We start from the raw sequence: 27,459 nt of genomic DNA on the forward strand, positions 1-27,459 counted from the left end.
TCCACTGAAGTTAGGAGTGATAGCTTATTTTTTTTTTTTAATCAACTCACCCCGGCACCAGATATAACTCTCTGTGTACATGGATGCACGTACACATTACACACACACAGCAACGTACAAGACTCATGCACTCTCTATCATCGTGACGAAAAGAGAAATACCCATTGCTCTGCTCTTTTCTCTGCATCTATTATTCAGGAAACATACACTGAAATACTAATCATGGCTATACTTTTTTTATTCCTAGGGCATCTAAGATATATCTCATTCCTGCAGCTCATGATCTTTTTTAAACTATTTCAAACTAGAGGCGCTACTGGACCAGCTGCTTGCTGTCCTGCATATTTGGAAGACTCCCTTTATGGAATTGTACACAGACCAAAGTGGGTCTCTCCCAGGCATCACCTGCATCCCTGTGTTTCCCAAGGTCTTCAGACAGACCTTGCCAACTCCCGGGCGACTTGAGAAAGCGCTGTCCTTCTCAGGTAGGATTCATGTTCACATTTCCAGATGAAATCACCAGCCCCTCTGAACTTGAGAATGAAGGGAGGTCGTTCTTAGCCTGAACAAAAGGGACTTCATGCCTGACTTGTTCCCCAGGGTGAACAAACACAGCCATGTTTACCCTCACCAGGGCACATTTGCAAGCTAAAAAAGACTGGGCATATTCATCCCTTTCCTGTTTAGAGTAATGGGGAGCCCAGCTGGGGTGGTTACCAGGTTCACAAAGAAACAGGCAAAATGTTGGCAAGTCATTGGGAGACCTAGCAACAAAATTCACTGCGCCCACCCCCTTTCCCATCCATCTGAAATGCAGGTTGCCTCAAAGAAGCATGAAATCCCTGGGAACTTCTTGTGCCCTTTGAACAAATCAGCTCGATGAAGGGAGATGACTCAGTCTCCTTTTGCCCCCGAAAGCCGGAGCCAACTCTGGCTACCAGCAGTCTTGGCTTCACAAAAGAACAATTTACCCTGGTTCCCTCCCAGACTCCAGTCAGTCTCCCTGCAGCTTCAAGTGGCATCAAAGAGGGTATGTATACTTTGTTTAATTATCACTTGCTCTTCTGGAAATAGTTCTTTGATGGCCTGTGTGTGGAAATGTGCTCATTTACAAATGGATGTTTCTATTTGCCAAGTAGAACAGCTCAATGCAAATGAAAGAACTCTTCCTTTACATTTAGGAAACTTTTTTTTTTTTTTTTCAAATGGGACAAATCAGCACTGCCCAGTTATGAACTGGTTCTGCTGACTCTCAGCAATTTAAGACTGTTAATTAAATTGGAAACTGCTTGCTTTCTGTGGTGCAGCAGAAAGGATTTATAAGACATACATGCCTTATATATATCTTATATATGGTGGGGTTTTTTTTTTCTCTAAAGGAAAATGTGTCTGTTGAATCTTTGTGTTGGTGTATAAACCAGTCCTGACTTGGCCTGGAGCAAGACTGCTGATGGCAAATTGAGACCTGGAGACACATCTCATTGCCTGATGGATGGAAGAAGCTACCCAGCCATGTTGCCTCATTTTTCTCAGGAGGAGGGAGGACTACACCTCTGTTCAGAGGAAATAAATCACAGGGTCAGAGGTCAGAGGGCATTAGTCTATAAAGTTTTACGACCTGTAGCTGACAGTTATTTCTCTTGGATAGAGGAACAAGAAAAAGAAAAGACAACTTGTACTTGTTCTCATTCTCATTTCTTATCTCTCTCTGAATTTAATTTCCTTGTTGTTGCATTCAATCCCAAAACATTGCTTTCTCAGCGTTTCTATTATTTATTCTTCACTATCTCATTCATTTTTACCACTGTTCGCTCCAGAATTCTATTTACCTTTTCTCAGTCGTGCTATTACTGTTTTATTTGTTTCAGCCAGCTTGTCATCCTTCTCCAGGAACTTACTGTTAGCAAAGACTTGTTTATTGACAAATTCCTGTCTCCTTGAAGAAATGCTGAATTAAATTGTTGGGATAAATCCTTTATGTTCTTGTACATTTTTTATATTATTAAGGTTATTTTCTTAATTTTACATTTATTTTTGTATTTTTACATTTTATTTTGGGCCTTGGATGGCGGGAAATAGACGAAAGGATAACAAACAATAGCTACACTATCTTTTTAAACATTTATTTCTAATGTTTTATTTTATACTTCATTAAAAATTATTGAATATTAGGCTTAATTTTAAAGATTTCTCAGCAAATTTAAAAATAAAATGAACCTCAGTACATGCATCTATGTAATTTATTTGGAAGAAGGTATTTCTGAACATTAATGGAAATATGTTCATTTTGGTTGTTTAAACAATACAAAGATTATGAATAAAATAAAGAGTAGAATAGAATAACAGAACTTAACAGACCTCCAAAAGAAAATTAAAATTTAAAAATGAGTCTGGAATAGCAGTAATGGAGATCAGAGGCAGAGAGACTGTTCTAGAATGAATTAGGGATGAATCATGTGCTCCTTCACGTCCATCAGAATCATCAATAACTGTCATTTTCTGAGTGATAGCTAGTGATAGCTAGAATGAAAGCTTCTTTGAGGTAGCTCTGTGTCTTGTGTGGAGCTCTATGTCTAGCCTCTAGCATAATTCCTGACACACAAGAAGTACTCATTAAATACGTGCCTGTGAGTCAATGACTGAACACAATTATCAAAGACTTATGGTAATGGGGTTCTGATTGCAGGAACCTCCTGTTCGCATATCTGTCCTCTATCACACTATAGCCCACAGTGTAGTTCTTGTGGTTCTCTATGTGCACTGTGTTTTCTCATTTTAGGTTTCAACACTGTGCTGCCTGACTGGAGCAGATTCCTCTCCCTAACCACCTTTACTTCCTTCTTCCTTTTAGCATTTCATTTAGATGACCCTCCTCAGGAGCTGGGTGAGGTGCTGCAACATATAACATGCATCCGACTCTACTGGAGTTGCATGTTTGGCTTGCTAGACTAAAAGCATCTTGAAGGTAAAAAGAGTGTCTTACACAGCTCTGTACCCTCAGTGTCTAGCCCAGAGCATGAGACAAAATAGAAGCTAACATATCTGCTGAATTAATAATGAATGAAGGAGCAACAACAAAAATGTGAAAAAATAGAAAGGAGTAGCAGATAATGGCAAGAAGAGGTTGAAAAGCAGTCCTCTGCCTTTACCTTGAGAATACAAAGCACAATCTTATACAACAATTAAATTGATTTTGATTCCAGTGCCCTCCAATGTGGACCATTTGGTTAGATATTTGTTGTTCTGAGAGATTAAAGGTAAGGAATAAGTTGGGTAGTGTAGATTGTTCAGTTAAGAGTATGAATGACTAGAAGTGAGAGGTAGCGTCATGTGTGGGCGTTGTCCCAGTCATACTATGGGGAGCACTATGGTGGATTCTCCCACTCTACCTGCTAGAACTTATTCCCCACTCTCCCTTAATGCATTCCTTCTCATCTGGTTAAATCTACATATTTACTGACTCTATAAAATACCTTATTAATTTGTACTTTACCACCTTTTCTCAGTTTCCCTCTTTTCTGTTGTTTCTTCTCCCCCTTCTCACATATAAAAATATGATCCTTCAAAGATCAATTCATATTTTTCTGCCTTCAGACTATTCTAAGACATGCAAATGATGTTTCTGCTATCTTCAGAACACCTGCAGTATTGCCACCTACACTATACAATCGATAGATGACATAACTATGAATAAGACTGTATTGCCCACTGCTTTCTCCACTCAATTTGTCTCCCAACCAGACTGTAAACTCTTTCAGTTCAGACTGTAAACACTTTGGACTTTTTATACTCCTTTACGGCACTTGCCCTTATAACATGCTAGTTACCCTATGAGTAATTGATTGAGAAAAATGGGTTACTAGATAGCTTTTATATATATGTATGTAACATCATCCTCAGACAGCTATCTGATTATCCTACCCAAATATTGCTTTTAGGGCATCCTGATTTTATAATTTTATATGGATATGTGTATGTAAGCATAGAAATGGTTATAGTTAAAGATGTAAATATAGAGAAGTAGAAAGAGCTCTTTCATTGTTTCATTGGACACTTCAAGAAGTTCTTAAACTTGCAAGCTTCTTTTCTCTTCTTTCTTTCTAAGAGGGCATGATAAACAGTTGTTTACTGCCCTTTGGATAATGGACTGTCACAAACACTACTCTGGTTTCCTCCTTTCTTGGCTAAACAACCTTAGCCCCTTTAGACATTTAAATGCCATGAACAGATGCTCAATAATATTACTTGGTGGTTAGCCATAATTTATAGTGCTTATTTATGGAAGTAGATGAAAACAGAAGCCTTACGTATTTTTAAACTTTTCTTTCACATATGGCATACTTTAGAGAGAGTGAGGATTTGGATGAATGGATAGATGAATGCAGCTAATATTATCATTTTGATCTCATCTAAAAGCGGGGAAACATAGGAAACATTAGAAAGAAAGCTAAAATGTACAAGATGCTATTTTACTATTAACTCAGACTTTTCTTATGCCAGATGGTGTTGGAGGAAAGCTTTTGTTTTCTTGATGATAGGCATTTCCTTTGAATTTTGCTAACCAGACACATTTCCTCTCTTTTCAGTATGCAGAGACACAGCAACCATCTTTTAAACACCTCTTAGATACAGTAACTGGTTTGGCATTTCCTGGTGACTGTGGGTCTGACAATTGCTCAGAATTTCATCACTGCTTCAGTCATATGTAGAAGATGCTCCCAGAGATAAGCATGAGACCCCCATCAGTAGAGTTATTTTAGGCTTAGTATTACTAAAACAGCATCAAATTCTAATCGGACCTACCAGACTTAATTTAAGGAGCTATAGTGGACTAACACCAATGTACTGTGACATCCAAACGATCAATACAACATTATATGTAATCACAAATGTGTGTTTGTGTGTGTGTGTGCATGTGATGTATATGGTAGAGGGGAGGGCAATGTGGGTGCAGGCTGGTGGGCTGAAGACACCTTTAACCTTGCTTTTGTACTATACCAGATAGGTCTTGGTACTGCCCCTCAAGCAAGGCCTAAGAGTATAAAAGGGAAGGGTAACTAAATAAGCAAAAGAGATAGAGGTTGCCATGCTAGTCAAACTAGATCTTGAGATGTTAGGAAACTGAGAGGTCAGTTAACACAACTTCTTACTTGATGCGGAATGCCATTTCCATTGTCATCAGTGAATATCAACTATCCTTGAAAGGCTATATTAAAAGATGATTATTTATTTTGCAAACATAAAGACAGAGAAAGAAGAAGAATTGGAACTATTAATTTTCAATTAACAGTTGGGAAGGTTAAAGATAGGGATGGATTTAGTCACCTATTAGCAGAATGTCAGACTTAAAGGCACTTCTTGAAGCTGAGAGATGGGTGTGTGCTTGTGGCATTTAGCTCGGCAGGATAGAATGTAAATTACACTTCTTGCCCTAAGAGCTGGATTCTAGCACAGGCTCCATCATTAGCTAGCTATGTAGCACTGAGCTACACACATGACTTCTCACCAGTAAAATCATCAGGTAGGATTAAACGATTCCTAAGTTCTTTTCCAGCAAGAAATTATGTGACCCTAAAGAAAACATTTACTTCTAACAGTAGATCAACTGTAGTACTGATAGGAATCTCAAACTTTCTATCACATTCTCCTCTACTGAAAATTATATCATCATTGTGTCTACCTCATAGGCTTGCTCCATATCTTTTTCTCTGAGCCCTGCATTTTTCTTTATAAGATTATCTTGCTTCCAGATTCCTCCCACAGACTCGGTGTTGGATTAGAGAGGTATTAATGTTCAGAAGGATGATTCTAAGGCTATTATGTATCTTTTCCAGATTACATACTGCACAAGGGTACCCAACTGAAGGATCAAGTGGGAGCTGCAAGCAGGGTGCCTTGGGTGGATGCATCCACCTGAAGGCAGGCATGCCTATTGCTAATCCATTCTAGGGTATTGGCTTAGGGTATTCTGAAAAGTGGGATTCACCCATTTGTTCTATGATCTGAAAAGGTCTGAAATATACCAATGCTATTAGCATTGACTCTCCAATGCCGAACATATATCACAAAACCAATTACAAGAGACTCTGGGGTTAAAAAAGAGATGTTACATATTGGTTCCTCTTAAGGGGCAAAACATTCCAAGACAGCTCAGATTAAACTTTTGCATCACCTATTTTGTGGGAATAACAGTACATTATCATGGGAGAACACATTTTTAAGTGAAATTTATTGGATAAAACATCCTCCAGGCGAACTTGCACTGAATCCCTGCTGAATGATCTCAAATGAATAAAACAAATTATATACACTGCATTAGGCCTTAGCATGTATAGTACCGTCAAAAGGAGATTCAAACACTCTCTGTAGATGCCCTGCCTGGCAGAAGAAGGCAAATCTCATTGAGGCACTTGTTGGTAATCCTTCTCTCTCATAAAGAATTTGATAGACTTTTCTGCAGATATTCAGCAACTTATTTGGGGTTTGGAGTGAAAATGTGGTGAAAAAGGCTGCCCTAAAGTTTCATGGAAAAATGTAAATTGCGTGAGTTTTCTTCCAAATCAAATCGGACTGAAAATGGCTCCCACAGCTTCTTCCTTCAACCATAAGATGTTCCCATTAGTGCCAATTAATGCTGAGACCCTGGCAATCTGTGTGCATGATTCATTAATGAGGAGCCTCATTTACAGTTGAAAAAGTAACGCAATGGAGCAACTGCAGTAATGTCCTGCTTTTTCCACACTGACCCATGCTCTGCCAACTGCTGACCTCTCCCCGCAGAGAAGATTTCCTCCAGCTGGTCGATGGCAGCATATGCACAAGGGACAGTGGACATGGCAACAATGAAGGTGAAATCTCACCTACCATCCCAACCTCCATGCTTACTTGAGACCAAACATGATGCTGAGATTCTCTTTCTTCTTAAATGAAATTTCTAGTTTAATTAAGGAAGGAACAGAGAAGCTGAGACCTCTATTACTCTACAGCACATTGCTTTTCTACAAGGTATCCACTTCATCAACACCCTCTAAATCTGTAGAATATCCTGCTATCCTCATTACTAACATGACACCAAAAAACAAATGGGCTCAATTAATTTGTAATGCTGCTCTGTGTGAGAGATACTGGTTTTTACAATATAAATATATATGTACATCTTTTTAATTTTGCCTGAGTATTTCACTGCAATGACTGATGATGGTTATTTATTTAACTGTAACAGTCAAATCAACTTTTCCCTCTATCTAGTTGCATCCTTCCTATTCTCCAACCTAAACAGGGATAAAAAAAAAAGAAGGGCCTGGAATTCTGGGCACCAGCCAGTGTCCCAAATCTACTGTAGCCAGAGAGTAGGGAGAATGCAGCCTCAAGTCTAGAAAGCCAGGAAACACTAATCCTCTTCAAAATGAGAAAGTGACTTTCTCTGCCTTGGAGGGAAAAACACACCAGGCCCAGCAATCTCTTTTTTCCATGAACTTAGCAAGCATTTTTCTCCCCACTCCCACTCTTACTGCTCATAGGAGAAAACATGACACACTTATTAGCAAGGTCATTTTAAATACTGTTTTGCTTAAAACAGCATCAAATTCTAAACAAAAATCTGTGGGTTTTCATTTTCATTTTTAGTTTATTTCTAGTGGGAGCTGGGCTAAAATAAAATTTTATACTTTCTACAAACAACAGTGTAAGTAACAATGAAGAGGAAATGTTTATGCTGCTGATATGGTTTGACTCTATGTCCCCACACAATTCTCATCTCAAACTGTAATCCCCATGCGTTGAGGGAGGGACCTGGCGGGAGGTGACTGAATCATGGGAGAGGTTCCCCTGTGTTGTTCTTATGATAGTGAGTTTGAGTTCTCATGAGATCTGGTGGGTTTCTTTTTTTTTTTCTTCTTCTTCTTTTTGAGACAGAGTTTCTCTCGTCATTCAGGCTGGAGTACAGTGGCGCAATCTCAGTTCACTGCAACCTCTGCCTCCTGGGTTCAAGTGATTCTCCCACCTCAGCTTCCTGAGTAGCTGGGGTTACAGGCGCCCACCACCCTGCCCAGCCAATTTTTGCATTTTTAGTAGAGATGGGGTTTCACCATGTTGGCCAGGCTGATCTTGAACTCCTGACGTCAGGTGATCTGGCGGTCTTATCAGTGGCAGCTTCCTTGCTCTCTCTCTCTCCTGCCACCATGGGAAGATGTGCCTTGCTTCCCCTTCCCAATCCGCTATGATTTTAAGTTTCCTGAGGCCTCCCCAGCCATGTAGAACCGTGAGTCAATTAAACCTCTTTTCTTTATAAATTACTCAGTCTCTGGCAGTATATTTATAGCAGTATAAGAACAAACTAATACAGCTCCTAAGCAGAATCAGCTGTTTTCCACATCTTTTAGCAATAGTACATTTGATCAATATCCCTTCTGAGCCATTAACAAGCATGTGACCTTGAACAAGTCTCTAAACCTCTATAGGCCTCAGTCTGCTCATCTGTAAAATGAGACCACTGGATTAGATTTTCTCTATGGATCCTTATAGCTATAAGAGGTTATGATCCTGCACATGAATTGCAAGTGACTCTTACATAGGTGATAAAAACCACTGGCCCAACACGCTATTGAAATGAAGGCCGTTTCTAGCTTTTTCTCTCCTGGATGAAGATGGAAATAACAATCATTATCTGGGGCCTTGGGGGCTACTTGCTTGTACTCAGGCTTTTTGGAAAGTTGAAAAGCATTAATTGGTTATCTTCTGGGTCTAAATCTACTTCAAAATTGATTAGAAATGTTGTATTTTCTCTGTGAGATTCAGCAGTGGCTAGGTACTCAAAAGAAGTTATTGTTAAACAAGGAAGCATAGTCCAGCTCTCTGGAGGGATCAAACTAAAACGAACTTTATTCCTACTTAAGCCTCTGGTAATTTTCTAGAGTATGAAGGGACCAAAAATTACCCAGGCAATTAGACATTTCTGATATGTTTAACTAAACTGAAGCACCATATATATCTCATAGAGTTAGGATGATGCTGGGTAAAACGTATTAACTGTACTATCCAACCCAGGTAAGTTTACTCATGAGGCTACATACTCTTTAGGTTTATAACTTGTCATTCATTTAAAAATATTAATATCTGCAAGGATTCATTGGCTACAATGCCTTTTATTTTGTATAAGGCTGTGTAGTCAGATTAAGCAAAGGTTAATAGCACCAGTTTGTTCTTTTCAGAGAAAGGCAAAAGCCTTTGGACTTACGGACAGAAATTACACAGGGTTAACTGTATCCTTACAAACCTCTATGGAAAGGGATGACAGGACTTTGGCTTCATTCCCTCAATCGCTATATCAATAGAAGAAGTGCTATAATTTCATTTCTTGGGCAACCTATTCAGATAACCTTTCACACAGAATTATAGCTTCTATTAAAAATGTGTATCCTTTCCCAAAGCCTTTTTACTCTCTTGTTTTAATATGAAACAATTGAGAGTTATAACAGCACATTGGGAAAGAATTATTATCCTTGTCAACATCCTTAGGGGACTTGATTAATATAAGAACCTCTTCTTCCTAACTAATGATACTACAGGCTGCAGGAGCATTCCCCAAACAATCGTGTAATTCAAGTCCTTTGTATCTGGTGTGTATCTGACAGACTGGTCAATAGCTTCTGCTGAAGAAAAGTATTCCTCTCAATTTCAGTCACAAAGCAACCTCTAAGGAAATTCTCAAGTCTCATAAGTAGGCTGGACTTAGAACATCAGGCTCACCTGTGACACCTCTGCCTCAACAGAGATGTTGAATTCCAAAAGATGTTGAATTCCAAAGAGGAGGCTTTACAAGGAAATCTGGAGGATGAATGACAGAGAAAGGTCAGGTACTGTGGTACAGAGAAAGACAGGTAAATGGTAAAAATCTTAAATTATTTTTATATGATGATACAAGGAATAATAAGCTATTGTATATGGAACACTTTCTTTCTGCCAGCTAATTTTCTAAGTGTTTTACAAGTATTAACTCATTTAATCCTCACCTCAACCTTATAAGGTAATGTATAGGACTATAATATGTAAACAGTTTTCTCTACTACTATTTTACTTAATGTTGTTTTGTTTGAATTTTCCTATATCCTTTCTTTCCATTTGATATGTAAAAGCTGTTGACTTTCATCATTTACGTGATCTACGACTTCATTCACTCATCACAAACTTGGCTTGAAAGTTTCCTCTTTGCCAAGAAAGGGCAGAGAAGCTTCCAAATATATAATAGGGGATGAGTAAAGGATGAGCATAGATTTTATTGTAGTTTCTCAATGGTGTCAATTGAGTTGTGTGCCTTTGCTTTGGTAGAGCAGTAGTTATGTTTTCGACTATGCCAAAATGGCTAATGATATATTTGGTGTCCAGTATGGACTGAACTGTGTCCCCCTGCCTCCCAAATGTATGTGTCCAAGTCCTAATCTTCAGTACCCCAGAATATGACTATATTTAGACACAGGCATTTAAAGACTAAGGTTAAAAGAGGTCATATTGGTGGGCTCTAACCCATGAGACTGTATTTAGAGACAGGGCTCTCAAAGAGGTGATTAAATTTAAACAAAGCCATTAGGGCAGGCCCCTAAGCCAATCTGACTGGTGTGCTTATAAGAGGAAATCTGGTTCTGAGGGAGACACTGGGGGCACACACAGAGGGATGACTATGTGAAGAGGCAGCAAGAATGAGGCTATCTGCAAGCTAAAGGTCTCAGAAGTAATCATACCCTGCCAGCACTTTCACCTTGGACTTCCAGCCTCCAGACTTATGAGAAAATAAATTTTTATTGTGAAGCCACTCAATCTGTGGTATTTTGTTATGGCAGCCCTAGCAAATACAGTATAGAGCAAAATGCAGGCTTTAGCTGTTTTTCATTTAACCATTTCCCCTTTAATTAGTTAAAATAAACTTGTATTAACGAAAAAGCAAATCTTGATAAGCCTTTAGAACACATGTCGAAAATGGCCAGTCAAACTCAGACCATATGTACATAAATAATTTAACCCTGGCGATTTAGTAACACTACCGAGAGCCTATGGGAAGTGTCCAGCGAAGAAATGGTAATATTTACATATCTTACTAAGCAGCATTTGGTGTTCCTCAATCCTAGGAACTACTGGAAATTGTAGCATCCCATGACCATGGGCATCTGTAGGTCCATCCACAGTGCAGCGCAGAGCAGTAACAGCACAGAAACGTATCTTTTAATTGTCCTGCCTTTCCATGGCATAGTTGGGTCTTGAAATCAGTTACCTTGATGCCAAATCTTTACTTTTTTGGTATATAGGCTTTAAAATGTTTAGAACATACTGACATTCAAGTATTTATTAAATTGTAATTTTATGTTGTATATTTATACTGTGCTTTGGGTAGTGGAAGTAGATCTGAGAGAGTATTGATACTTACCCTTTTTCTTGAGGAAATCTGGGGGTCCAAAATTCTAAATAACTGAGATGTGTCATCTAGTCACATTATTATGCTGAGTGCTCCTTATGCATTTTGGAAAATAAGGCCCATTTCAAAATAATATCTTTTAAAATTTTGGCACAAGTTTTTATGACAGTGTTGATTAAAAACTCAAAAAAGATAAAAGCATATGCTGTCATTTTAAAGCACAGATGTCTCCCTTCAGAGAAATCACATGCTCTCTCTCTCTCTCTCTCTCTTTCTCTCTGACTCTCTCTCAGACAGTGCCTTTGGTTATCCATTGAGGAATATAATCATTTCCAACATTGAGAAAGGTTTTCTTACATAGATGATCTTAATCTCTAATGTAGCAGTTTGTCTATTTCTTCCTTTTAGGTCTTCAGCAAAAAGAACAGCTGGTCTCAATCTTTTCTATGTCAGTTTTTCACATGCTGGGGGACTTAAAATGGTGAGCTAGGTCATGTCTGTCAATTATAATAGCAGACTTGAATTCATATAACCTTGTTTCTTTTAACTCCCTATGCCTGAGAAACAGAGGGTGGGGAATAACTGGTGTTTGGCAGGGTTTCATACGTTGCCATAATCTTATTTCCAAACAAAGTATATCCTGATCAGATTTGTCCTAATTCTTTAGCAAAATGCCTCAGGAAAAGTACACAGGATAACCAAGAAAATTTCTTCTGTGCATGGTTGAAGAAAACTCACACACAAAAAGGCAGACAAGTCCCTGTGATTTTTCCTGTGTTACTCGTGTTTTGTAAAATGTGTTAAACACTTGCTAAACACATTTTGTTAAACACTGTGACCCTTATGATCCTCTATTGCTCGCCTTTAGATTAAAAAGTAAAGGTTTTAGGGTTTTGGCCTCTATGGATTAGCTTGGCCATGTCAACCCTCCCATAAGTAACAATGATTAAATGTAAACAAAATTTAAAAGTAGCAAACAAACAACTATTTGAAGGCACTGCAGTGACCAAAAACAAGCCGAAACTAGAGAAGACTGCTTTTGAAAGACAAGCTGCAATAAGTGAAACTTACCATTTTGTGGCTATTTGCCTAAAAAAATATATATAAAATACAGCAGAAAGACAAAACTCTACATGCTTGAGGTCTCAGAGAATATAGTTTTGGGTTGTCAAGAGGGGTCAGAATGCTTGGGGAGGAAATCTGGAAAGTGAAGGGACTGAGGAGATGATCCCTAAAACAAGTGTCCAAAATTTACCCAGACTCTTGGCTAACCAGTAAACTATATATTTACAGGGAAGATTCTCGGAGGCCAGAATAAAAGCAGCAGGTGGAGGCTAAAATTACTGTGTAGAGAGTCAGCTAATACCAATGTAAGAGACAGAGTTTGACTATCAAATTAACTGCCTCCTAGAATATTTTTTAAAAATCATTCCCCCAGATAAACACAGCAGAATCCAGAATCTTTACAAAATACATCATTCATAATGTCCTAGATCCAAATAAAAATCATTAGATATGTAAAAATAAAGGAAAATGTGACCCTCACTCATGAAACAATGAACAGAAACAAACCTCCAGGTAAACCAGGTGTTGCAGTGAGCAGACAAATACTTCAAACAGCTCTTACAAACATGTTTAATTTCTTAAAGGGAAATATGTGTATAATAGATGAACAGATGGGGAATCTCAGCGCAGAAATAAAAACTATAAAAAAAGAGCAAAGTGGGAATTATAGACCCCCAAAATACAGTAATTGAAATGAAAAATTCACTGGAGGGGCTTAAAACAAATTTCAGATAGCAAAAGAAGGAATTGGTAAACTTGAAGATTTATCAGTAGAAATTATCTAATCAAAAGAACAAATAAATGAAAAACGGAAGAAACTTGAACAGAACTTCAGAGATCTGTGGGACAATAACAAGAAGTTTAATGTACACATAATTTGAGTTCTAGAAGTCAAGGCAAGAGAAAATGGAGCAGAATAACAACAAATTGGGGAAATAATAGCTGGAAACTTCTCAAATGTGCTGAAAACATCAATTATACTTTGGAAGATACAGTATTAGATATTCATTTTCCCCAAATTAACATTAAATTTTAATCATATTCCAACAGCCATTTTTATAGACATCGATAAGCTTGTATTAAAATGTACGTGAGTATGCAAAGAACCTAGTATTTGCAAAACAATCTTAGAGAAAACAAAAAAGAAAAAACCTGCAAGGCTTGCACTATTTGACTCTAAAAATTACTCTAGGTTAATTTAATCAAGACAACATAGCACCATCACAAAGATAAACAAATCAATGAAATAGAATGGAGTGTCCAAATGAACCCATGTTTATATGGCAAATTCAGTCTCAATAAAGATGTCAATTTAGTTCAATAAGAAAATGACAGTCTTGTCAATAAATGGTGCTGGATCAAATGAATATCCATATGCAAACAAAAATGTTCAGCTCCTAGTAACGTCATGCACAAAAATTAATTTGTGATAGCTCAGAGGCCTAAATATAAAATCCAAATCTATAATGCAGCATACAAGAGTATTTTTATTAATATTACAAACATTAAAGAAATAGGCATAAAGAGTGTAAAAAATACTCAAAAATATGTATTTACAAAACATATTTGACAAAGGACTTGTATCCAGAATAGATTCATAATTCCCACAGTTCAAAATATGGGCAGAAGACATGAACAGACAAGTCACAAATTAAGTTATATACATGGCCAATAAATACATGAAAAATTACTCAACAAATTAAAATGATTTATCACTGAATTCCTATAAAATGGCTAGAATGTGTAGAGTGAAAGAAAGACAAGAAGAGTACATGCTGAATGATTTCATTTTTGTAAAGTTTTAGAAGAAGAAAACCTTATCCAAGGCAAAAAGGATATTAGAATACTGGTTATCTGGTTTGGGATAAGGGGATACAAGTGGAATGGAATACAACAACGCTTTAAGGAGAGGCAAGAAGGCCCTAAGTTATGAGGTGTGAATTGTGGGTTACTCAGTTCTATTCAGTTTTTTGAAGTGTACATTTCATGTTTGTGTATTTTATTATAGGTGAATTTTACCTCAAAAAATTAAAATAATACCACTAATACTACTAATGATATTCAAACTGTAGATACAAAATGGTTGAAAGCACAGAAAAAACACAAATGGAAGAATGTTGATATTTGTAAAATCTGAATGATAGGTCCATGGGGTTTCCATGTACTATTTTACTTACTTTTTATGCTTTTACTTCAGAAAATTTATAACAAAAAGTTAAAAATAATTTGGTATGTCAGCTGGGCGCAGTGGCTCACACCTGTAATCCCAGCACTTTGGGAGGCCCAGGCAGGCGGATCCAGTTTGAGACCAGCCTGGCCAATGTGGTGAAACACATCTCTGCTAAAAATACAAAAATTAGCCAGGCGTGGTGGCGGGTGCCTGTAATCCCAGCTACTCAGGAGGCTGAGGCAGGAGAATTGCTTGAAATTGGAAGGCAGAGGTTGCAGTGAACCAAGATCACGCCACTGCACTCCAGCCTGGGCAACAAGAGCAAAACTTCATCTCAAAAAACAACAAAAAATAATAATAATATTTTGATATGCAATACAAACAGTAACATGACAATTATTGGAAAATGGCATTATTCAATAATTAAAGCTCAAATTTGTATTAGATTTTATCTAAAACAATTAAATATAATTGCTCACACACATAAATAACTTTTGTAACTTAAAAACCAAATGGAACAAACAATCCACTTAAACATTTATAAGAAATTTAGGAGGAGGTTCCATGAAGGCCGAATAGGAACAACTCCAGTCTACAGCTCCCAGCATGAGCAACGCAAAAGACAGGTGATTTCTGCATTTCCAACTGAGGTACCGGGTTCATCTCACTGGGGCTTGTAGGACAGTGGGTGCAAGACAGTGGGTGCAGCCCACGGAGCATGAGCCGAAGCAGGGCGAGGCATCGCCTCACCTGGGAAGCACAAGGGGTCGAGGAATTCCCTTTCCTAGCCAAGGGAAGCAGTGACAGACGGCACCTGGAAAATCAGGTCACTCGCACCCTAATACTGTGCTTTTCCAATTGTCTTAGCAAACGGCACACCACCTGGCTTGGAGGGTCCCACGCTCACGGAGCCTCGCTCATTGCTAGCACAGGTGTCTGAGAATGAACTGCAAGGTGGCAGCAAGACTAGGGGAGGGGTGCCCGCCATTGCTGAAGCTTATGTAGGTAAACAAAGCAGCTGGGAAGCTCCAACTGGGTGGAGACCACCTCAGCTCAAGGAGGCCTGCCTGCCTCTGTAGACTCCACCTCTGGGGGCAGGGCATAGCTGAACAAAAGGCAGCAGAAACTTCTGCAGACTTAAACGTCCCTGTCTGACAGCTTTGAAGAGAGTAGTGGTTCTCCCAGCACAGAGTTTGAGATATAAGAAAGGACAGACTGCCTCCTCAAGTGGGTCCATGACCCCCGAGTAGCCTAACTGGGAAGCACCTCCCAGTAGGGGACTACTGGCACCTCATACGGCCAGATGCACCTCTGAGAGGAAGCTTCCAGAGGAACAATCAGACAGCAACATTTGCCATTGTGCAATATTTGCGGCTGTGCAGCCTCTGCTGGTGATACCCAGGCAAACAGGGTCTGGAGCAAAGCTCCAGGGTCTCTAACAAATTCCCAAAGACCTGCAGCTGAGGGTCCTGTTAGAAGGAAAAGTAACAAACAGAAAGGATATCCACACCAAAACCCTATCTGTACATCACCATCATCAAAGTCCAAAGGTAGATAAAACCACAAAGATGGGGAGAAACCAGAGCAGAAAAGCCAAAAATTCTAAAAATCAGGGCACCTCTTCTCATCTAAAGGAATGCAGCTCCTCGCCAGCAATGGAGCAAAGTTGAACAGAGAATGACTTTGATGAGTTGAGAGAAGAAGGTTTCAGATGATCGGTAATAAAAAACTTCCCTGAGCTAAAGGAGGATGTTCGAACCCATGGCAAAGAAGCTAAAAACCTTGAAAAAAGATTAGACGAATGGCTAACTAGAATAAACAGTGTAGAGAAGACCTTAAATGACCCGATGGAGCTGAAAACCATGGCACAAGAACTACATGACATACGCACAAGCTTCAGTAGCCAATTCGATCAACTGGAAGAAAGAGTATCAGTGATTGAAGATCAAATGAATGAAATGAAGTGAGAAGAGAAGTTTAGAGAACAAAGAATAAAAAGGAATGAACAAAGCCTCCAAGAAATATGGGACTATGTGAAAAGACCATATCTACGTCTGATTGGTATACCTGAAAGTGGCGGGGAGAATGGAACTAAATTGCAAAACACTTCAGGATATTATCCAGGAGAACTTCCCCAACATAGCAAGGCAGGGCAACATTCAAATTAAGGAAATACAGAGAACTCCACAAAGATACTACTCGAGAAGAGCAACTCCAAGACACATAATTGTCAGATTCACCAAAGTTGAAATGAAGGAAAAAATGTTAAGGGCAGCCAGAGAGAAAGGTTTGGTTACCCACAAAGGGAAGCCCATCAGACTAACAGCAGATCTCTCGGCAGAAACTCTACAAGCCAGAAGAGAGTGGGAGCTAATATTCAACATTCTTAAAGAAAAGAATTTTAAACCCAGAATTTCATATCCAGTCAAACTAAGCTTCATAAGTGAAGGAGAAATAAAATCCTTTACAGACAAGCAAATGCTGAGAGATTTTGTCACCACCAGGCCTGCCTTACAAGAGCTCTTGAAGGAAGCACTAAACATGGAAAGGAAAACTGGTACCAGCCACTGCAAAAACATACCAAATTGCAAAGACCATCGATGCTAGGAAGAAACTGCATCAACTAACAAGCAAAATAACCAGCTAACATCATAATGCCAGGATCAAATTCACACATAACAATATTAACCTTAAATGTAAATGGACTAAATGGTCCAATTAAAAGACACAGACTGGCAAATTGGATAAAGAGTCAAGACCCATCAGTGTGCTATATTCAGGAGACCCATCTCACACGCAGAGACATACATAGGCTCAAAATAAAGGGATGGAGGAAGATCTACCAAGCAAATGGAAAACACAAAAAGGCAGGGGTTGCAATCCTATTCTCTGATAAAACAGACTTTAAACCAATAAAGATCAGAAGAGACAAAGAAGGCCATTACATAATGGTAAAGGGATCAATTCAACAAGAAGAGCTAACTATCCTAAATATATACGCATCCATTACAGGAGCACCCAGATTCATAAAGCAAGTCCTTAGAGACCTACAAAGAGACTTAGACTCCTACACAATAATAATAGGAGACTTTAACACCCCACTGTCAACATTACACAGATCCATGAGATAGAAAGTTAACAAGGATATCCAGGAATTGAACTCAGCTTTGCACCAAGCGGACCTAATAGACATCTATGCAACTCTCCACCCCAAATCAACAGATTATACATTCTTCTCAGCACCACATCGCCACTTATTCCAAAATTGACCACATAGTTGGAAGTAAAGCACTCCTTAGCTAATGTAAAACAACAGAAATTATAACAAATTGTCTCTCAGACCACAGTGCAATCAAACTAGAACTCAGGATTAAGAAACCCACTCAAAACCGCTCAACTACATGGAAACTGAACAACTTGCTCCTGAATGACTACTGGGTACATAACAAAATGAAGGCAGAAATAAAGATGTTCTTTGAAACCAATGAGAACAAAGACACAACATGCCAGAATCTCTGGGACACATTTAAAGCAGTGTGTAGAGGGAAATTTATAGCACTAAATGCCCACAGGAGAAAGCAGGAAAGATAGAAAATTGACATCCTAACATCACAATTAAAAGAACTAGAGAAGCAAGAGCAAACACATTTGAAAGCTAGCAGAAGGCAAGAAATAACTAAGATCAGAGCAGAACTGAAGGAGATAGAGACACACACACAAAAAAACCCTTCAAAAAATCAATGAATCCAGGAGCTGGCATTTTGAAAAGATCAACAACATTGATAGACCACTAGCAAGACTAATATAGCAGAAAAGAGAGAAGAATAAAATAGATGCAATAAAAAATGATAAAGTGGATATCACCACCAATCCTACAGAAATACAAACTACCATCAGAGAATACTATAAACATCTCTACGTAAATAAACTAGAAAATCTAGAAGAAATGGATAAATTCCTGGACACATACACCCTCCCAAGACTAAACCAGGAAGAAGTTGAATCCCTGAATAGACCAATAACAGGCTCTGAAATTGAGGCAATAATTAATAGCCTACCACCAAAAAAAGTCCAGGACCACACGGATTCATAGCTGAATTCTACCAGAGGTACGAAGAGGAGCTGGTACCATTCCTTCTGAAACTATTCCAATCAATGGAAAAAAGAGGGAATCCTCCCTAACTCATTTTATGAGGCCAGCATCATCCTGATACCAAAGTTTGACAGAGACACAACAAAAAAAAGAGAATTTTAGACCAATATCCCTGATGAACATCGATGCAAAAATCCTCAATAAAATACTGGCAAACCAAATCCAGCAGCACATCAAAAAGCTTATCCACCACGATCAAGTGGGTTTCAACCCTAGGATACAAGGCTGGTTCAACATACACTAATCAATAAATGTAATCCATCTTATAAACAGAACCAAAGACAAAAAACACATGATTATCTCAATAGATGCAGAAAAGGCCTTTGACAAAATTCAGTAGCCCTTCATGCTAAAAACTCTCAATAAATTCGGTACTGATGGAACATATCTCAAAATAATTAAAGTTATTTATGACAAACCCACAACCAATATCATACTGAATGGGCAAAAACTGGAAGCATTCCCTTTGAAAACTGGTACAAGACAGGGATGCCCTCTCTCACCACTCCTATTCAACATAGTGTTGGAAGTTCTGGCCAGGGCAGTCTGGCAGGAGAAAGAAATAAAGTGTATTCAATTAGGAAAAGAAGAAGTCAAATTGTCCCTGTTTGCAGATGACATGATTGTATATTTAGAAAACCCCATCGTCTCAGCCCCAAAATCTCCTTAAGCTGATAAGCAAAGTCAGCAAAGTCTCAGGATACAAAATCAATGTGCAAAAATCACAAGCATTCCTATATACCAATAACGACAAACAGAGAGCCAAATCATGAGTGAATTCCCATTCACAATTGCTTCAAAGAGAATAAAATACCTAGGAATCCAACTTGCAAGGGATGTAAAGGACCTCTTCAAGGAGAACTACAAACCACTGCTCAACAAAATAAAAGAGGACACAAACAAATGGAAGAACATACCATGCTCATGGATAGGAAGAATCAATATCGTAAAAATGGACATACTGCCAAAGGTAATTTATAGATTCAATGCCATCCCCATCAAGCTACCAATTACTTTCTTCACAGAATTGGAAGAAACTACTTTAAAGTTCATACAGAACCAAAAAAGAGCCCACATTGCCAAGGCAATCCTAAGCAAAAAAACAAAGCTGGAGGCATCACGCTACCTGACTTCAAACTATACTACAAGGCTACCATAACCAAAACAGCATGGTACTGGTACCAAAACAGAGATGTAAACCAATGGAACAGAACAGAGCCCTCAGAAATAATACCACACATCTACAACCAACTGATCTTTGACAAACCTGACAAAAACAAGAAATGGGGAAAGGATTACCTGTTTAATAAATGGTGCTGGGAAAATTGGCTAGCCATAGGTTGCAAGCTGAAACTGGATCCCTTCCTTACACCTTATACAAAAATTAATTCAAGATGGATTAAAGACTTAAATGTTAGATCTAAAACCATAAAATCCCTAGAAGAAAACCTAGGCAATACCATTCAAGACATAGGCATGGGCAAGGACTTCATGTCTAAAACACCAAAAGCAATGGCAACAAAAGCCAAAATTGACAAATAGGATCTAATTAAACTCAAGAACTTCTGCACAGCAAAAGAAACTACCATCAGAGTGAACAGGCAACCTACAGAATGGGAGAAAATTTTTGCAATCTACCCATCTGACAAAGGGCTAATATCAAGAATCTATGTAGAACTTAAACAAATTTACAAGAAAAAAATCAATGCCATCAAAAAGTGGGAAAAGGATATGGACAGACACACTTTTCAAAAGAAGACATTTATGCAGCCAACAGACACATGAAAAAATGCTCATCATCACTCGCCATCAGAGAAATGCAAATCAAAACCACAATGAGATACCATCTCACACCAGTTAGAATGGCAATCATTAAAAAGTCAGGAAACAACAGGTGCTGGAGAGGATGTGGAGAAATAGGAACACTTTTACACTGTTGGTGGGACTGTAAACTAGTTCAACCATTGTGGAAGACAGTGTGGCGATTCCTCAAGGATCTAGAACTGGAAATACTATTTGACCCAGCCATCCCATTACTGGGGATATACCCAAAGGATTATAAATCATGCTGCTATAAAGACACACGCACACTTATGTTTATTGTGGCACTATTCACAATAGCAAAGACTTGGCACCAACCCAAATGTCCATCAGTGATAGACTGGATTAAGAAAATGTGGCACATATACACCATGGAATACTATGCAGCCATAGAAAAGGGTGAGTTCATGTCCTTTGTAGGGACTTGGATGAAGCTGGAAACCATCATTCTGAGCAAACAATCGCAAGGACAGAAAACCAAACACCGCATGTTCTCACTCATAGGTGGGAATTGAACAATGAGAACACGTGGACACAGGATGGGGAACATCAGACACTGGGGCCTGTTGTGGGATGGGGGGAGAGGGGAGGGATAGCATTAGGAGATATACCTAATGTAAATGACGAGTTATTGGGTGCAGCAAACCAACACGACACATGTATACATATGTAACAAATCTGCACGTTGTGCATATGTACCCTAGAACTTAAAGTATAAAAAAAAAAAAGAAGAAACAAAAAAAAGAAAAAAAGAAATTTAAATAGACATTTTACTAAATGATACAGATGGAAAATAAGCATATGAAAAGATGCTTAGCATAATCTGTCATTAGAAAAATAAAAATTCAAACATCAATAAAATGTCACTATATATTCATTACAAGAGCCAAAATAAAAGAGATTGAAAATTCTAAGTGTTGGCAACTATGCAGAACTAGTGTGAAAACAAAATTAAACACACTTACCAAACTACCTAGAAATTTCACGTCTAAGCATTACAAGGGAAATAAGAGGATATGTGCACACCAAGATTTGTGAAGGAATGTTTACAGATAGCAGTTTTACTCATAATAACAAAAAACTAGAAACAATCCACATGTTGACCAACTTTAGAAGAGACAAATTCTGGATTACATATACTACAGAATGCAATTCAGCAATAAAAGGGAACAAACTCTTTATATTCACATCATGATTGAAACTCAAAAACATCGTATAAAGAATCATAAAATAATCCAGTAACAATATATTACGTAGTCTATAATTTTGCTTATATGAAATGCTAGGAAAGGGGAAAAAATCAGTGGTTGCCAGAGTTCCATGGGTGGAAGGAGACAACTGATTACAAAGCGGCAGGTGAGAATTTTCTGGGATGATGGAAGTATTTCCCATCATGATTGTAGCAGAGTTAACAGCACTGTGTACATTTGACAAAACCCATGGAATTGAACAAGTTAAAAGGGCAGATTTTGCAATTTAAAAAGTGGATTGGGGTTCCTGGTGCTGCTTGTGTGCTCGTTTGGTGCGGACCTGGTACCTCTTTTGTGAAGCGGCAGCTGAGCAGACTCCAGCGCTCGCCATGGCCTACGAAAAGCCCAAGGAAGGAGTCAAGACTGAGAACAACGATCATATTAATTTGAAGGTGGCGGGGCAGGATGGTTCTGTGGTGCAGTTTAAGATTAAGAGGCATACACCACTTAGTAAACTAATGAAAGCCTATTGTGAACGACAGGGATTGTCAATGAGGCAGATCAGATTCCGATTCGATGAGCAACCAATCAATGAAACAGACACACCTGCACAGTTGGAACTGGAGGATGAAGATACAATTGATGTGTTCCAACAGCAGACGGGAGGTGTCTACTGAAAAGGGAACCTGCTTCTTTACTCCAGAACTCTGTTCTTTAAAGACCAAGATTACATTCTCAATTAGAAAACTGCAATTTGGTTCCACCACATCCTGACTACTACCGTATAGTTTTCTCTATTCTTTCATTTCCCCCTTCCCCATTCCTTTATTGTACATAAAGTAACTGGTATATGTGCACAAGCATATTGCATTTTTTTTTTTAACTAAACAGCCAATGTTATGTTTTGATTGACATCAAGTGGAGACAGGATGGGGAAAAAATACTGATTCTGTGAAAATACCCCCTTTCTCCATTAGTGGCATGCTCATTCAGCTCTTATCTTTATATTCCAGTAAGTTATTTTGCTCTCACTGTTTTAACAGAAACACACAACGTAAAAATCCTTGCATAACTTGTTCAATTGGACACTTTTAATGTTTTTCATTTATCATTGTAAAACCAAGGACAATTTTATAACTTTTTTTGTACGTAGCTGTTACATGTAGGGCAATCTGAGTTTAAGTAGGGATAAATTACTCTAAAACAAAAAAGAATCCTAGATAGTTTTCCCTTCAAGTCAAGCGTCTTGTTGTTTAAATAAACTTCTTGTTTAAAATGAAAAAATAAAAATAAAAAATATAAAAAGTGGATTGGAACATGCTTCTACATACACAGAATCTATCTTCCTTGGGAAGTTTAATTTTTTTTCCTGGTACTGTTTCTGAAAGAATAGCCAGTATGACCACAGAAAATCACATTAAACATGAAGATGCAGAATGGAAAGCAGGCTTAGACTTCAGCACAGGCACTAAAAGGCTCAGGAAACACTATGCTCTACTTAGACTCAGTCTTATGACTCAGTCATAGTAAAAAGTTATCCCTCTGAAATGCTAACGAACTGTGTGGTTTTAAATACATCGTCTTCAAATCAGTTCTAAGTAAAGGCCAACTTTTTACATGCTATCCTACTTGCTGGCTATGCCTTATGGTCACTAAGTGCTTCTCTGAGAAGTTGTTGCGTAGTGTTATTTCACAGTCTTCTGTCCTTTTTATGAGTCAGAGAAGGAGGGCTCAGTTGAGAATTAAAGGGGGAAGAAATGAAACACAGAAAGTAACTTTGTCTATATTGGGAGACAAATGGAGCTAAAAAGGCAATCGTTTGAGACTAGTGGTGGTATCAACCTGTCCACAAAGATTTTTGTTGTGGTGGTTTGCAATTGTCTTAAGGATGAAAAATTCAAAATGTGTCTAAGTAACATTCCTAGTAACTCAGAATGTGAATAACCTTCCTGATACCGTGTTTTGCATTTTTGTATTGTTTTTGTCAAATAAAAAATCATATATATGTATGGTGTACAATGTGATGCTTTGATATATGGATACATTGTGGAATGGCTAAATCAATCTATTTAACATCTGCATTACCTTGCATGCTATTTTTTTTACAGTGAGAACACTTAAAATCTACTTTCAGCAATTTTCAAGTATATTGTGATAATAATTACAATGATGTACACTAAATCTGTTGAACTTATTCCTCCAGTCCAGCTGGAATTTTATATCCTTTGGCCAACAATTCCCTTGTTTAAGTTTCTAGTTGCCTTTTTTGGTACCAGAAGTCATAGAATGCAAAGATGCAGAGGGAACAATGGGCATCATTTGGTTTTAGTAAACCAAGTAATGATTTTTATAAAGCCTCACTTATAGAAAGCTGCCAATTCCAAGGCTGCCAACAGTTTCCTAACTGTGTTTACACCCAGTTTGTCAACATCACAGCAAAAAGCTGACAGAGATGATCTATGGTGTGCCTGCTGCTAAACTCAATGCCAAAACTCACCATTCTTGGGCTTCTTATCAGGGCTGTGTCCCAGAACAGCTATTCCTAGAAACCAAAATATGTATGTGTGTGTGGTGGGGGTGGGAGTGGGGGTAGGGTGGGGGGAGTGGTGGTAGTGGTGTTGGATGTAGGAAAAGAGACATTGGAGAGATGGCGTCTTCATGGTTTCCGTACCATATTTGGCTGGGTATATCAACCACATTTAGGATGTCTGACTTTTAGTCACACATCAGAATTTTGGTGGGAGATCTCTCCTTTTCTCTTCTTGAATCCCAGTGCTCTCCACACTACACCATTCTGCCTCCAGTTGAGTAGATGTTACCATAGGCATGAACTGGCAAGGGAAAGGATAAACCAAAAGCAAGAAGGCTTCTGGCTGTTGCAATAAACAAGGATAAACACCAAAGTAAGTAGTAATTATGATGATGTGAGAAAGTTGAAGATACAGGAAACATTTAGGAGGAAGAATTGGAAGGTCTTGCAGACCTGATGAGGTATTGAAATTAAGCAGGGGCAACTGGGTGGAGGGCACCACCATTCTTGGAGCTAATGAAACAGAAAATGCTGCTGGCTGAATTTGGGAAAATTGGAGAGCATAGGCATGTAAGGGATCCATGTGAAAATTCACGAAGAGTCTTAAACTGTGGAGTGAATCTTGTGGCTTTATTGTTTGCTTGCTTAATATTTGATGTAACTGTCTATACTCTTTCATGTCCACTTACTTTGCTTTCTCAATCTTCTAGCACATTTATACTTAGCTTCTTCCAGTTCCTTGAATGCTCTTTGCTTTATCTTTCTTTTGTGACTTCTGCACATGAGTTTCCAGGCCTCTTGCCTTCACTCATTGCCACTTACCCTTCAGGTTTCCACTGAGCCATCCTTTCCCCTGGAAACCTTACATTTCCAACCTCCCAGGGCCCAAGTTAGGTAATTCTCTAATATACTTTGACTTCCCTTATTGGAGGAATTATCACCAATACTGATACTGGACTTTTAGTTGTCTCTCTTCATCTCAATATTGTAAACTCTAATAAGACAAAAACATTTGCCTTGTCAATAATGAAGCCCAAAGATCACAATAAAAGTTAAATACGTGTTAATAGAAGTGAATATTTTTAAAATTATGTATTAAACTTAAATAAAATTAAAACATACAAAGATATCCCAATTCTCACTCTTTGTATTCATTATAATTTGTCTTAATTTATATAAATTATAATTCATAAGTGATATATGAAATAAATACATTCATGGGAATATAATTACATATTATATAGCCATATATGTATGCATGTGTATGTATATGTACTCATGTACTGTATTAGTCCATTCTGCATCCCTATAAAGGAATACCGAAAACTGGGTAATTTATAAGAAGAGAGGTTTATTTGGCTCACAGTTCTGCTAACTGCATAAGTAGCATGGCACCAGCATCTGCTTCAAGTTGGGACCTCAGGAAGCTTTTCCTCATAGTAGAACGTAAAAGAGGAGCAGGTGCGCCACATGAGAGACAGAATAAGAGAAGGAAGGGAAGAAATGCCAGGCTCTTCAATCAGCTCTCTTGTGGACTAAGAGAGCAGAACTCACTCATTACTGTGGGAAAGGAACCAAGCTATTCATGAGGGTTCCACCCACATGTCCCAAACACCTCCACAGGGTCCCACCTCCAACATTGGGATGGGAGATTTTAACATGAGACTTGGAAGGGACAAACATCCAAACTATATCATGTACACATATACATACAAACACACATACAATAATATAATTCAATGTACTGCCTTTTGCTTTATAGCACCTTGCAGATATTGTGTGTGTTTTTTTAAATATAAATTGAAGGTTTGTGGCAACCCTGCATCAAGCAAGTCTGTTGGTACCATTTTCCCAGCAGCGTGTGCTCACTTTGTGTCACATTTTGGTAATTCTCACAATATTGCTAACATTTTCATTATTATTATATCTGCTATGGTGATCTGTGATCAGTGATTTCTGATGTTACCACTGTAACTGTTTTGGGGTGTCGTAACAATGAACTTACTTGGTAAATGTCATGTGTGTCTGACTGCTCCACTTTCCTTCTCTCTCTCTCTACTTCAGCCTGCCTATTTTCTGAGAACAGCATTATTGAAATTAGGCCAACTAATAAACTTGCGATGACCTCTAAGTGTTCAAGTGAAAGGTAGAGTTGCATGTTTCTGACTTTAAGTAAAAAGCTAGAAACGATGAAGCTTAGTGATGAAGGCATGTCAAAAGCTGAGATAGGCCAAAGCTAGGCGTTTTGTGTCAAACATTTAGTCAGGTTGTGAATGCAAAGGTATTATTGAAGAAAACTGAAAGTGCTACTCCAGTGAACACACAACTCATAAGAAAATGAACAGTCTTATTACTGATAGGGAGAAAGTCTTATTGGTCTGGAAAGAAAATCTAACCAGCTACAACATTATCTTCCTTAAGTCAAAGCCTAATCCTCAATTCTCAATTCAGTGAAGGCTGAGAGAGGTGAGGAAGCTTCAGAAGAAAAGTTTGAAGCTAGCAGAGGTTAGTTTTTATAAGGTTTAAGGAAATACGTCATATCCATAACATAAAAGGGCAAGATGAAGCAGCCAAGTGCTGGTGTAGAAGCTACAGCAAGTTATTCAGAAAATCTAGTTAAAATAACTGATAAAGGTGGCTACAGTGAAACAACATATTTTCAATGTAGATGAAACAGCCTTCTATTGGAAGAAGATGGTATCTAAGACTTTTGTAGCTACAAAGGACAACTCAGTGCTTTTCTTCAAAGCTTCAAAGGACAGACTGACTCTCTCATTAGGGACTAATCCAACTGGTGACTTTGAGTTAAGCCAATGCTTATTTACCATTTTGAAAATCCCAGGGTCCTTAAGAATTATGCTAAATGTACTCTGCCTGTGCACTATCAATGGAATCACAAAGTGTGGATGAAAGCAACTCTGTTTACTGAATAGTTTACTGAATAATTTAAGCCCACTGTTGAGCCCTAGTTCTCAGACCAAAGGATTCCTTTTAAAATATTGCTGCTCAGTGACAATGCACCTAGTCACCCAAGAGCCCTGATGGAGATGTACAAGGAGATGAATCCTGTTTTCATGCCTGCTTCCACGGCATCCCTTCTGCAGCCCATGGATCAAGGAGTAATTT

At 38.3% G+C, this 27,459-nt stretch overlaps 1 long non-coding RNA gene and 1 other non-coding gene across 2 annotated transcripts in view; both read left to right on the forward strand.

The window, feature by feature from the left end:
• Nucleotides 1–245: 245 nt before the first annotated feature.
• Nucleotides 246–27,459, forward strand: part of LOC135971795 (uncharacterized) — a 213,568-nt gene continuing 186,354 nt past the window's right edge. The window contains exons 1-2 of the long non-coding RNA XR_010588055.2: nucleotides 246–485; nucleotides 818–1,030. This is a non-coding gene — a long non-coding RNA (uncharacterized lncRNA). The remainder of the gene's footprint in view (nucleotides 486–817; nucleotides 1,031–27,459) is intronic.
• LOC102144083 (small ubiquitin-related modifier 2) lies at nucleotides 22,113–22,663 on the forward strand. The gene has a single exon (XR_006699296.3). It is a non-coding gene; the product is annotated as a small ubiquitin-related modifier 2 (transcript).

The sequence above is a fragment of the Macaca fascicularis genome, chromosome 7 (assembly GCF_037993035.2).
Source record: "Macaca fascicularis isolate 582-1 chromosome 7, T2T-MFA8v1.1".
Lineage (NCBI taxonomy): Eukaryota > Metazoa > Chordata > Mammalia > Primates > Cercopithecidae > Macaca > Macaca fascicularis.